Raw genomic sequence first — 14,331 nt, forward strand, 5'->3', positions numbered from 1 at the left:
ACTTGAGCCACTCCACTAGCCCCTTTTTTTTCTGAGGGGTTTTTTGAGATAGGGTTTTGTGAACTGGTTGCCCGGGTTGGCTTCAAATGTCGATCCTCCTGATCCCTGCCTTCTCAGGAACTAGGATTGCAGGACTGAGCCACCTGCACCCCACTATTTTTATTAGGTTTTATAACCTTTACATTATTTTTTAAAAATTCAAGATGAACTAGAGTACTAAAGAAATTTTAATACTTTTGAACTATTGCATCTGGATACAGTAAGCCTGCCTCATTCTCAGATTTATTACACACAGTTTTGACCAAGCACAGTCAAAAAAAAGACAAATAAAAACTCAAATGTCAAAAACAAGAACTTGAACTTCCTGCGTGCACATCGCGCGGCTCAGTCCCGTGTTAGCGTCAGTTGTGTTTAAATCATTGTGTGATCTGCTGAGTCTTCCCTGCCCTTCGTTTTGTGAAACTATGCCTTTCAGAAAACAAATTGTGCCCCAAAAGCAAGGTGAAAGTGACTGTGCTTAACCGCAGTGATGAAGTGAGGTTTAGAGCTGTTGGAAGGCAGCTGTCTTTAGTGGATGTTGGGTGACAATGTGGGAAAATGAACCGAGCGCCCACGGCGCACACTGAGCTCTTGAGCATGCATGGTTGTTCCTCAGTGGTGGCCTCCTTGGAACGATGGACCTGTGGATGCCAAGGGTATTGACATCCACTGTGTATTTCCTAGCCTATCGTTTTCTAGCTGCTGGGATTATCAATATGACATGAATTCTTAGCTTACAGCCAGACGCAGTGGTTTCCTGTAACTCCAGGTGCTCAGGAGGTGAAGGTCAGGAGGACCAAGGTTCAAGACCAGCTTGGGAAAAGTGAGACCCCCATCTAAATCAACAGGCTGGGCATGATGGGTGCACGCCTGCCACTCCAAGTACACAAGAAGCACAGGTAGGCAAAAGTGCAAAATCTGTTTTTAAAAACCTAAAGCAAAAAGGTCTGGGGACATGGCTTAAGTGGTAGAGTGCCTGCCTGGAGCAAGACCTGAGTTCAAACCCCAGTACTGCCAAAAAAAGAAAAAAAAATCTTACAAATGAAGGCTCTTTTGCCAGGCATGGTGGTTCACCACTATAATCCCAGCACTTGAGAGACTAAAGCAGGAGGACTGTGAGTTTGAGGCCAGCCTGGGCTACATAGGGATTTCTTTTTTTTTTTTTTCGGTATTGGGGTTTAAACTCAGGGCCAACACCTTGAGCCACTCCACTGGCCCTTTTTTGTGATGGATTTTTTTTGAGATAGGATATCGCAAACTTTGCCTTGACTGGCTTCTAACCGAGATCCTCCTAATCTCTGCCTCCTGAGAAGCGAGGGTTACAGGCATGAGCCACCAGCACCCGACTAACAGAGACTTTTTGTGTTAGTTATTTTTGCGTAGGTGTGACCAAAATACCTGAGAGAACAACCTAAAAGGAGAGAAGATTTATTTTGCTCACAGCTGGGAGGATTCAGTCCATGGTGGCCCATCCCCAAGCATTGTGGCAGCAGAGCGTATGGAGGAGGAGGCTGTTCCCTCATGGCTTAAAGGAAGCAGAGTGAGGGGAAGGGGCTGGGACCAGCTAGAACCTTCAAAGGTACACCCCAGGGACCTGCTTTCTCCATTTAGGAGATCCCTCTTGAAGTTTCTAGAACCTCCCTAAATAGCACCACCAGCATGAACCTATGGGTGACAGTCATTGGCCGTACTGAGGTTTGAACTCAGGGCCTCATGCTTGCCACGTAGGCACTTTTCCAGTTGAGCCACTCCACCAGCCCTTTTATATGCGGACTGCTTTCGAGATAGGTCTCATGAACTGTTTGCCTGGGCTGGCCTCAAACCATGATCCTCCTGATCTCTGCCTCCCAAGTAGCTAGGGTTACAGGCATGAGCCACTAGCTCAGGCTGCTAAAGTTCTTCCAAAGGTTTTTTATTGTCCCAGGCCTCCATGCCCCCTCCCAGAAGGGGATCAAACCCAGGATTCATGCATGCCAGGCACATGCTCTACCACCAAACTACATTCCTGCCCTTCCATAGGCTTTATACCGCAGGGGTGATGGTACCATAGTGCTCTTCCTCACGTTCTTGTTGGCACTGGGTTTTCACTCCTTTGGAGTTTTGCCAGTCTGGATAGATGAGAAATAGCACCTCGGTGTGATTTTAGTATGCTTGCTTCTTGGTTTTTGTTTGTGGAACTCTGGGCCTTGCATTTGCTAGGTACACACTCTACCACTTGAACCATGCTCCCAGCCCTGCTTTTTCACTGTTAGGACTGAAATTAAATATTTTTTCACATCTCTCTGTGGCTGGTGAATTTTTTTCCTACAAGGTCTGTTTTCATGTTTTGCTCATTTTTTTCTATTAGTTTGGTAGTCTTTTCTCTACCAAAGACTACAAACTCTTTAGGGAGATTAGATGTTTTCCATAGTTTATCATTTTCTTTTGACTTTCTTTGGATGTGTGTGTATTTAAATCAGATTTTGTTTGGCTTGGGGATGTACCTACCTCAGTAATAGAGTGCTTGCCTACTATGCATGCGGTCATGGGTTTGATCCCCAGTACTACAAAAAAATCAAAAGATAAAATCAGATTTATTGAGGTATGCCTTTACTACAAGAAAAAAATAATCCTTTTCAGGTTCCATGAATTTGACAAAGGTGTAGCCATCGTCACAATGAAAATATAGACTATTTCCACGAACCCACAAAGCTCCCTCATGCCCCCTCCCCAGCCCCTGACCATTGACCTGATTTCTGTTCGTCTTTCCCAGCGTGTCCTCAGTGGAATCCTGCAGGCCGTAGCTTTTTATATCTGGCTCCTTTCACTTAGCGAATGCTTTTGCAATTCAGTCACACTATTGCAAGGATTGTTGAAAAATATGTCATTATATGGATGACCTCCATTTACCAGTGACGGGTATCTTGGTTCTTTCTGATTCAGTGCTATTATGAACATTTTTCTATATGGATCTTTGGGGATTTTGATGTGTGAATTTTTTATATTTATACAGTTAAATTTGTCAACCTACTCTTTTATAGCTTGTGGGTTTTGAGATTGGAAAAGTAACAAAGAAATTCATCATTTTTTCCTTCTGGTTGGCTGGTGGAGTGGCTCAAGCAGTAAGAGCACACACCTAGCAAGCATGAGGCCCTGAGTTCAAATCTCACTGCCACCAACAAAAAAAGCCTACCTTGTTTCCTTCTAGTACTTATATTTTGGGTTTATCCTGGTGTGAGTGAGTCATGAATCCATGTTTATTTCCCCAAATGCTCACCCAGGAGTTCCCCAATCATTTTTCCTTTTTTTTTTCTCATTTATTCCTAAATCAGTATTTTTAGTCAGATTTGAGGGTTTGGGTGGAGCTCAGTCATAGAGGACTTGAATCAGGTTCAATTGCTTGCACTGCAAAAAATTAAAAAGCAAGGTCTGAGCTGGGTATGGTACTACTCACCTGTAATCCCAGCACTGGAGAGGCTGAGACAGGAGGATTCTGAATTTGAGGCCAGCCTGGGCTACATGGCAAAATCCTGCCTAAAAAAACAAAACCATAAAAACCCCTCTGATTTGAAATGTCTATAATTATTTGTAAATTTTAACTAAATGCAGTTAAAGTTATAAATTAAAACCTATTAATCTCTAAACTTTCCACCCACAACCTATAAATCTAGTGAATTCAATTGAAAGTCAATCCAGCTGGGTGCAGGTGGCTCACACCTATAATTCTATAATCCCAGATACTCAGGAGGCAGAGATCAGGAGGATCATGGTTCAAAGCCAGCCCAGGCAAGTAGTTTTCGAGACCCTATCTCAAAAAAATACCCAACATGTAAGAGGGCTGGTGGAGTGGCTCAAGGTGTAGACCCTAGTTCAAACCCCAGTACCACAAATAAATAAATTAATTAATTAAATAAAACCCCAGTACCTCCACAATAAAAAAAAAGTAATTTTGTATTAAAATTAAAAATACTCATTTTCAGTGTACTTTCATTAATATTTAATTCATTTATGCATTTGACAGATTGAAATCCTTTCAACATTTCAACACTGTTCACAGTTTAATCACTCTTAAGCATTATTAGCTAATACCACAAAACTAAAAAATCCAGCAAATTAAATTATCGTGTTTCGTTATTCTTTAAGCTATACAAGTTTTATTAATGCAATAAAACATAACAGGAAAACCAGATTCAAGAAACTTCTGCCTTTGGCACCTTGTCTACATTGAAACCTCAAGTACTCTCCTCTCATACAGTGAATGCATGGACGTGCATCAGCACACCACCCTGATTTGCTGTGCACCGACAAGGCGCCAGCCCTCCCTCACCTTTAACTTGAGAGAATCGATGGAAAGCACATCAAGCTCCCCCACAAAACGATAGTATAAATGTATACTTCAGTACAGTTCGTGGAAGTTTGGCATACACTAACCCAGAGGGTTCTTACAATACAGAAACTGTACACATTTAATAGCTGCCTTTAGGACTGGTGTGTTGTGCAAAAGTTATTATTACTGGGTACAGGAATCAAAATGGCAAAAACAAAATATAAATTAAATTACCTTAAATTTAAATTCCATTTACAAACTTCGTTCAATTGTCTCACACAGGGGTGTACTCAGTGGTAAAACATGACACACTAAGTTCATTCTAGGCCCTGAGTTCAGTGTCTGGCAACCCCTTCCCAAATTTCAATCTGTAATCATGAATTTGATATATATGCCTTTCTTAAGCATGTCCAGAATCAAAGAGGCATAATTGAAAATCAAACAAAATCAAAATTTATATATATATATATATATATATGGTCTCTGGAACTGTGTGCCTGGGCTGGCTTCCAACTGTGTGTGATCTTCTTGATCTCTGCCTGCTGAGTAACCAGGTTTATGGCTGTGAACTACCAGCACCTGGGGTTTGCCTACACCTTGAGTCAGTCCACCAGCCTTTTTTTCTGAAGGTTTTTTTTTTAGATAAGGTCACACAAACTATTTTCCCCGGGCTGGCTTTGAACCGCCATCCTCCTGAGTAGCTAGGATTACAGGCATGAGCCACCAGCACCTGGCTTGATAGCATTTTCAAAATATACAAAGTACAGCTTCTAATTAAAGAATTCAGAGACTCGTTCTGACTTCCAGGTGCTTCCGGAAAACTTTAGGCCCCCAAGCTCATACCCACCAGGCAGAAAACTGGAAGATTCTCCTCTGAAGAAACAGACCAGCCCAAGAGAAGAGATCTCAAGGTATTAATGATCAAGATCCTCCCACTAAAGAGCCCTACCAGAGCACCCTATAGTGGGGTCATCCTCTGGGAAAGTCATGGTCAAATGACCAGAGTATCCATTTAGCATTATGGTCCCCCAAACCTGAATAACAGTGAACTTCTAAGAAACAGGACTTTTTTTTTTCAGTAGTGGAACTTGAACTCAGGGCCTACATCTTGAACCACTCCACCATCCCTTTTTAGTGATGGGTTTTTTCGAGAAAGAATCTCGAGACCTATTTGCCAAGGCTGGCTTCAAACTGTGATCCTCCTGATCTCTGCCTCCTGAGGAGCTAGGATTACAGGCATGAGGCACCAGCACCTGGCATGAATCATGCCCTTTTTTGAGGCAAGACAAACAAATTAAGAATAACTACTACAGCCAGGCACCAGTAGCTCACGCCTGTAATTCTAGCTACTTGGGAGGCTGCAATCTAGAGGATCAAGGTTCGAGGCCAGCCCAGGCAAATAGTTCATAAGACCCCCATTTCCAAAAGAATGAGAGCAAAATGGATTGTGTGGGGGGCTCAAGTGGTAGAGTGCCTGCTTTGCAAGTGAGAAGTCCTGAATTCAAAGCCAAGGTCCAATCGATCTACCATTTGATCCAGCAATACCACTCTTGGGGATATACCCAAAAGACTCTTACTCCAGAGGCACCTGCACATCCATGTTTATTGCGGCACTATTCACAATAGCCAAGTTATGGAAACAGCCAAGATGCCCCACCACTGACAAATGGATTAAGAAAATGTGGTATCTATACACAATGGAATTTTATGCAGCCATGAAGAAGAACGAAATGTTATCATTCGCTGGTAAATGGTTGGAATTGGAGAACATCATTCTGAGTGAAGTTAGCCTGGCTCAAAAAACCAAAAATCGTATGTTCTCCCTCATATGTGGACATTAGATCAAGGGCAAACTCAACAAGGGGATTGGACTATGAGCACATGATAAAAGCGAGAGCACACAAGGGAGGGGTGAGGATAGGTAAGACACCTAAAAAACTAGCTAGCATTTGTTGCCCTTAACGCAGAGAAACTAAAGCAGATACCTTAAAGCAACTGAGGCCAATAAGAAAAGGGGAACAGGAACTAGAGAAAAGGTTAGATCAAAAAGAATTAACCTAGAAGGTAACACCCACGCACAGGAAATCAATGTGAGTCAATGCCCTGTATAGCTATCCTTATCTCAACCAGCAAAAACCCTTGTTCCTTCCTATTATTGCTTATACTCTCTCTACAACAAAATTAGAAATAAGGGCAAAATAGTTTCTGCTGGGTATTGAGGGTGGGGGAGAGGGAGGGGGCGAAGTGGGTGGTAAGGGAGGGGGTGGGGGCAGGGGGGAGAAGTGAACCAAGCCTTGTATGCACATATGAATAATAAAATAAAAATAAAATAAAATAAAAAAACAAAGCCCAGGTCCATCAAAAAAAAAAAAGAGAGAGAGAAAAGACTTACTACAAGGGATGAGGGTATGGCTCAAATGGTAGAGTGCCTCCTAGCAAGTATAAGGCCTTGAGTTCAAATCCCAGTGCTGCCAAGAAAAAGAGCAGCAAACACAGTAAATGTAATCTTGAAGAAGACAAAGATAATGCACTCAGACAAAATAAAATATTCACTAGCAGTGTCCTTAGAAAGATAAGAGATACTGAATCCATGAAACAAGAACAGTAAATAATAAAAAAGTGACAAAAAAAAAAGCTTCTAGAAAATTAAAATGTGATAGGAAAAAAATGAACAACTCAGGGCTGGTGAAGTGGCTCAAGTGGCAGAATGCCTGCCTAGCAAATGTGAGGCCCTGAGTTCAAAACCCATGCCATTATAAAAAAAAAAAAAACTCAATAGAAGAATTTGAAGGAAAAACTGATAAAATTCCTGAGGAAAAAAGAACCAAAAATAAGAGAGGGACAATAAGGGTAAAAAGATTAAAAACAAAAAATAGAGAATTAGACCAAAAGGTCTACTCTTTGGGGATAAAAAAGAGAAAACAGAGTTCCAGAAGACAGTCATACAAAAATCAAAAAACAAGTCCTACACATGAAGTAGGTGTTCCCAGAGTAAAAATCATACAGACCAAGAGTTCTCTGAAACAAAGCATCCTATTGATGCTAGCTAGCTGAAGATAAAGGGATCAATGCTGGGGCAGATTCCCTATGCCACCAGCAGCATGGCCAGGTAGCAGCTGGAAAAATGTCCATCAGATCTAAGGACCCAGGGTATTTTATGATGAAAATTTGGGGAGAAGAACACATAATTTGCCTACCTCGAACCTGGATGGGCAGGATAAGGCAAAGCAGGTGGCATCCTGGGATCAGATCTCACAAAGAAGTGCTCGATGGTCTCCTTGCTTGGGAGGTTCTACAGTAGGCTCACAGGGTGGGGTTGGTGGTTTGTCTTCAACAGAGAAGCTGTCAAATTGAACCGAATTACTCTGATTTCTCCATCCTCTGACTCTTAATTTAGGACAGCCCCAAATTCTTATCACACCAAATACCCTCATAATGAAAGATTCACAGTAGCACCTCAAACAAAATCTATTCGGGAGACAGGGCCTGATGCTGGCGGCTCACGCCTGTCATCCTAGCTACTCAGGAGGCAGAGATCAGGAGGATCACAGTTGGAGGCCAGTCAAGGCAAATAGTTTGCAAGACCATATCTCAAAAAAAAAAAAAAAGCCACAAAAAAGGATTGGTGGAGTGGCTCAAGGTTTAGGCCCTGAGTTCAAACTCCAGGTCACTCACAAAAAAAAAAAAAAAAAGAGAGAGAGAGACAGGAACTATACTGGTTACTTTACCAGAGAAAATGTATTACAAAACACTGTTAACTAAGAGAAGACAGAAAGTTAAAAGAAGTAAAAGAGGGCTCTCGGAGTCCACAAGTTACAGCAGCAAAAAACAGCTATTACTCGCAAACTGGGGGAAAATTAAAATAACTGAGGTCCTTTGCCTTTTTCTCCCACGAGGCTAAGATTCAGAGTCCTGTGCGTTCGGAACCAGGAATGTGCAGCACTCCAAATGCAAGAAACTTAGACCTGACAGCAAGGTCAGGGCTGATCTATAGAAACAGCTGCCTCAGGGCAGAGCTATTGCTCATCGCCCTGGCCACTGGGCAACCACACTGAGCAACAGTGACATGTGGCCAGAACCTAGAGGGGAAGGTAGATATTTTCAGACAAAAATTTTACCTCCTGTAGGCCTTTTCTCAGAACTGTCGAAGAATTTGCTCTACCAAAATTCAGAAGTAAGCCAGGCATGCACTTAGAGGCATATGACTGTACTCCCTTGCTAGGCTGAGGCAGGAATGTCAGAGTTTGAGGCCAGCTTGTGCTACCTAAGTGTGACCCTATCTCAAAACAAGAAAAAAAAAAAAGCAATCAAAACAAGGGAGTAAACCACAAAAGAAGAAATTCAAGTACGGGAAAGGATCACTGGATGGCGGGGGTCCTCAGGCTCAGACAGGATGGCGTAGGACAATAGGTCTTTTATCTAGCGTCACCTTCTTGTTTTTCCCTGTGATTCTGCTACCATCTACGTGTGCCCCTCTTGATACAGCTAAGCCTATCAGGTTATTAAGTTTATCTTCCTGAAGCCACAACTCCTGAATCACAACTCATGTTTTATCACAGTTGAAATGTATTTGTGTGTGTCTTGTTGTTTGGTCTTTTGAGACATGGTCTTGGTATGTAGCCAGGCTGACCTGGAACTTGAAATCCTCCTGCTTAAGTCTTCTGGGTTACAAGCATGTGCCACTACTGCCCCGTTTCGTGTGAGTTTAATTGACAGCATCGCTTCCGCTGTGGGCTGCACTCAGCAGAACACATGCAGAAATGTGTGAACCAGATGCCAACCTAGTTTACAGTGACAAGGACACGCAGGCTGGATGTGTACCCACCCCAAGCTTCTCTGCTGGTGAGCTCCATGGCAAGCCAGGTCATCTGAAGATGTCATGGAACAAAAAACAAGGAAAGCTTGCTAATGTCAAAAAGTCTCTCTCTGAAGTCACCAGGCTGTTAAAACAATTTTCTTTTTCTTTTTGTTTTTTTGTGGTGCTGTGGATGGAACTCACAGACTTGGGCATCCCAAGAAGTTCTCTACCACTGAGCCTAATACACCTCAGCTCTGAAAATTTTGCAAAAAGGGGAAGAATTGTACCAGCTAATTCCTAAACTCATTATATGGCTAGTCATAAAGACTGTGGTTGGTGAAGGGATAGACACAGAGTGCAATGGAGGGCTGGTGGAATGGCTCAAGAGATAGAGCACCTGCCTAGCAAGCATGAGGTCCTGAGTTCAAACTCCAGTACTGTCAGAAAAAAAAAAAAAAAACAGCAATGGAATAGGAGAGAAAACCTAGAAACAGAATCACACAAATACTCCCAACCTGTGTTCGACAAAGCTGCAGTAGCAGTAAAGTGAAGGAAGATAACCTGTTTGACAAATGGTGTTAGAGCTATTGCATATCTATAAACCTAACACAAAAATTAACTCAAAACGAGGTCAGTGTGTAAGCTCAGTGGTCAGCACTTGCCTAGTATGCTCAGCGGTCTGAGTTTGATCCCCAGCACACCACACACACACACACACACACACACACAACACACCACTTCAGAAAGGATTACGGACTTAAATTCTCACAATAGAGCACCTGTCTAGCAAATGTAAGGCCCTGAGTTCAAACCCCAGTAGTGCCAAAAATATATGTGCAGAGTGGATGTCAGTGTTTCACACCTGTAATCCTTGCTTCTTGGCAGCGGAGATCAGGGGGATTGAGGTCAAAGGCCAGCCTGGGCAAATAGCTGGCCTTGGACCCCATCTCCAAAATAATCAGAGCAAAGTGGACTGGAGGTGTGGCTCAAGCAGTAGAGCGTCCACTTTGCAGATAAGTTCAAACCCCAGTTCCACCAAAAAAAAAAAAAATCCTCAGGTCTTTTTTCATTGCAGTGCTGAGGATCAAACCCATGGTGACCCCCTTTTAATGTTTTTATTAGTATATAACAATTGTACAGGGGGGTTCATCGTGACATTTCCATGTGTGAGTACAGTGTACCCCGGTTGGGTTCATCGTTTCCATTATTCTCCCTCTTCCTCCTCCCTCCAACCTCTCTCTCTCTCTCCCTCTCTCTCTCTCTTTCTCTCTCTCTCTCTCTGTCTCTCTCCCTCACTCTCTCTGTCTCAGCAGTACTGGGGTTTGAATCAGAACTTTGTGCTTGCTAGGCAGGCACTCTACCACTTGAGCCAAGTCCCCAGCTAGCCTGGAAATTTTTATGTAGCCCAGGCTGGTCTCAAACTCTCAATCCTGCCTCAGTGTCCCAAGTGGGGGCATTATAGGTATGTACCATCTTGCCCAGGTGATACTGTATATATCTTCTGTTTTGTCTTTGTGGTGCTGAGGACTAAGCCCAGGGCTTTGCACATGCGAGGCAGTTGCTCTGTCACTGAGTTACCCCAACCTATCTTTTATTTATTTATTTATTTATTTGGTGGGACTGGGGTTTGAACTCAGGGCTCACATACTTTCAAAGCAGGCACTTTACCATTCTAACCATACCTCTAGTCCCCCAGCCTATCATATTTGATACTGTAGATTTGCACTAAAATCATAACATAATTGTTTATAGTTTAAGTATGCCATTAAATAAATGATGTTCATAATTCATTTTAAGAAAATAATACCTTTTTACCTTTTGGAACGTCAGTGCTGTGTGAGCTTTTGAGTGAGCTGTTCGCAGTTCGCTCTCAGTCTTTGCTTCTCTAATTATCAGTGGCCTGTCCTGATAATAAGATCCTTCTTCATCTAATAAAAGATGTAATTTCTTAATATCTCTGTGACATATCTCATCTCTACTCTGTGAAATCCCCTCCTTGTATGTGATTTCCAGGGAGAAATCTGATCTGTAGAACATCGGTAGTATGTGAGGGAACGCAGAGACGGTACAAAGCACCACTGTGTGCTAGGTTACAAGCGATTTCCTAGGCAGATGCTTAGATGAGGATGCTCCGTTTCGTATGTAGTACCTGGCCAGTCACTCTTCCTTCGTGAGTAATTTTCTTTATTAACTGGATGACTGTTCTCAATTATGCAGTTTGAAAAACATTTAGAGCAGGCTTCATAATTACAGATGGTTGGAAAACTCAATTCCCAGTTCTGAGTGTAAAGCTGAAATACTTATCTTCAAGAATATGATTAGAGCTGGGCACCAGTGGCTCACATCTATAATCCTGGCTACTCAGAAGGCAGAGATCGGGAGGATCACACGGTTCGAAGCCAGCCCAGACAAACAGTTCATGAGACCCTATCTCAAAAAACCCATCACAGAAAAGGGCTGGTGGAGTGGCTCAAGGTGTAGGCCCTGAGTTCAAGCCCCAGTACTGCAAAAAAAAAGACTGTGACTAGAAAAGTAGACCCTGATGAAGTATAAGCATGATTGAATCTTGTTAGATACTTCATGAGGAAAAAGCTAGGGTTCTTGTCTCCTAGTACTGGGGACTGAATTTGTCATCGTAAGTCTGAAGGACCAGCGAGAGGTGAAGGGGAGGGAAGGAAGACATGAAGGATGCACATACCTCAGAAGCACGTACGTGTCTGGTGTCATGCTGAGCGCTTTGGATGCTGTGTCGTGTCTTCCCTCCAAAATCCTGTGCAGTAGGCATCATCCATCCTTCTTTCCAGTGTGGGGATGAGGAAACTAAGGCCAGAAAAGAGGCAGCAGTTTGCCCACAACACATGACAGAGACTGCATTCAAAGCCAGACCTGTGTAACTCCAGTCGCTACTCCTCGTCTCAGTAACACAATTTTTCACTGGACAGATGGTGGAGTATCACAGCCTCAGGCCTAGCTGTGGAGGTAAGGGTAGGGCTCTGTGTTTTCCAAATGTATCCATGTGCTGAGAGGCCCAGCTGGCCCAACCTTTTTCCAGTCCCCCTTAAAGAGTGGCTATCCTTGTGGAGAAAGGGACTTGCATGATAGGGGCCTTCCCTGGGTGAATGCCGTACATCATCATCCTGCTGGAATAGAATTTGCACTGAACAGTATTGGGGCATGTATGAGAAATCTTAGACCTCTCTCTCCCTCTCTCTTTTCTTTGGGGAGAGAAGGGTGGTGCTAGGGATCGACCCCAGGGTCTTGCTCATGCTAGTTAAGAGCTCCACCACTGAACTACACCCCCAGATAGACCTCTCTCAAAAGTAAGCTCAAGATTCAAGTGGTAGAGCGCCTGCCTAGCAAGCATGAGGCCCTGAGTTCAAACCCCAGTACCACAAAAAAAAAGTAAATGGTTTAAACTTTTTTGGGCTGGAGGTGTGGCTCAAGCAATAGAACACTTGCCTAGCAAGCATGGAGCCCTGAGTTCAAACCCCAGTACTGCCAAAATAAATAAATAAAAATTGTAAAGCAGAATTTGTAGATTTCAAGGTATTTAAAAATCAAGACAAAGTGTGTGTATTTATATATATATATATATATATATATATATATATATATATATATACATACAAAGATAATTTTATATGTAAATAAGACAAGCTAACACCATGCTAGAAACCCACTTTGTTTACAAATACTTCAAGCTGCATCTGTCACCTGTCCTGTGAACAGTTGCATTTGCTGCCACTGGGATTGCCATCCTCCTGCATAGATAAATGTTTTCCTTTCTGTATTTGGATCAGTCAGCATGCACTTTCTCTACCAAACGATCGTTAACGTTGCTCTGTTCTTCCTCTCCGGGTTATTGTATTGTCTGCAGTTGTCCCTGTAACATCTCGTGTGTCATGCTTGTTCATAGTTTCAACCATCAACCTTGAATAGACTCTGACATTTCATTATCATAGGTGACCTGTGATAGCCATCCTTTAATAAAAAATGTTGTACACATCTGATAAATTCCTTAGGATAATTACTTTTTTTTTTTGCAGTACTGGGGTTTGAACTCAGGGCCTACACCTTGAGCCATTCCATCAACCTTTTTTGTGATGGGTTTTTTCGAGGTAGGGTCTCATGAACTATTTGCCTGGACTGGCTTCAAACCTCGATCCTCCTGATCTCTGCCTCCTGAGTAGCTGGGATTACAGGCATGAGCCACTGTGCCTGGTCTTAGGATAAATTCTTTTTTTTTTTTTTTAGAGGTCTTGGATGGAAAGGCCAAAAAAACCCCAGAAGGGCTAGTAAACTGGGGTAATTCACAGAAAATAATGTATTTACACATACACACCCATCACACCCATTTACTCGTTATACAGATAGATAACATTAGCACAAAACCTGCTTTATCTCTTTGTACACTTTTCTAATGTAGTTCTGTCTGGTCTCAACTAGTTAGGGTAGTATAAAGGTCCGAGTCTGTGAATAAGTTTTTATACCAATAAAATGGCTACCCCACCTTCCAGTTTTTTGGGGGGTAGTATTTATGAAGTCTACATGCACAGGCAAGTACTTTAGTACTACAGAAAAGATGAGAATCCCTATTTTTTAAAAGGAGGGTAATGGCTGAGGTATGGCTCAAGTGGTAGAGCACCGTGTTCAAAGCCCAGTACTGCCAAATAAACAAATGTCAAAAGCAAGGCTCTGGTAAGTGAAGAGAAAATTTCATAAAGGTCTAATAAGATGTGGAAATAGTCCTGTGAAGTCTACTCAGTGCGTACAAGCATGTAACTATCACGACAATGATGGAAGACAGAGCGGGTTTTGAGACCCAGGTGAGCGGGGCGAGGAGGCAGGGCTCCTCCGCATTTGCTTGGAACGTGAGCAGCGAGCAGCTGCAACTGCAGCGCTGGAACCTGGGCAGCGCTCAACCCAGCCCACTGCACCGGGTGGGACTGGGTCCTGCTGGCCTTCCCACGATAGGCCTGCCTAACATCCGCCGAACTCAAGAGTCCTCCCAGACGGGGGTCACGAGGCCCAAGCACACATGGGGTCTGGGCTCCCCAAACCTGCGCGACCTCGGTTGAAGGGCGCATCTGGACGCCCACGGCCCTGCAGGAAAGGAGGTGCGCATCCCAAGTAGCCAGGGACACTCAAACCAGCCTGAACCAAGTCCAAATGAGGGGACAGCTACCAA

The 14,331-nt window shown here is 43.1% G+C and overlaps 1 protein-coding gene across 5 annotated transcripts in view; it reads left to right on the forward strand.

The window, feature by feature from the left end:
* Fbxo36 (F-box protein 36) overlaps positions 1–14,331 on the forward strand; it is a 114,057-nt gene that overhangs the window by 27,305 nt on the left and 72,421 nt on the right. The gene's annotated exons all lie outside the window — the stretch shown is intronic.

The sequence above is a fragment of the Castor canadensis genome, chromosome 4, assembly GCF_047511655.1.
Source record: "Castor canadensis chromosome 4, mCasCan1.hap1v2, whole genome shotgun sequence".
NCBI classification, from domain to species: domain Eukaryota; kingdom Metazoa; phylum Chordata; class Mammalia; order Rodentia; family Castoridae; genus Castor; species Castor canadensis.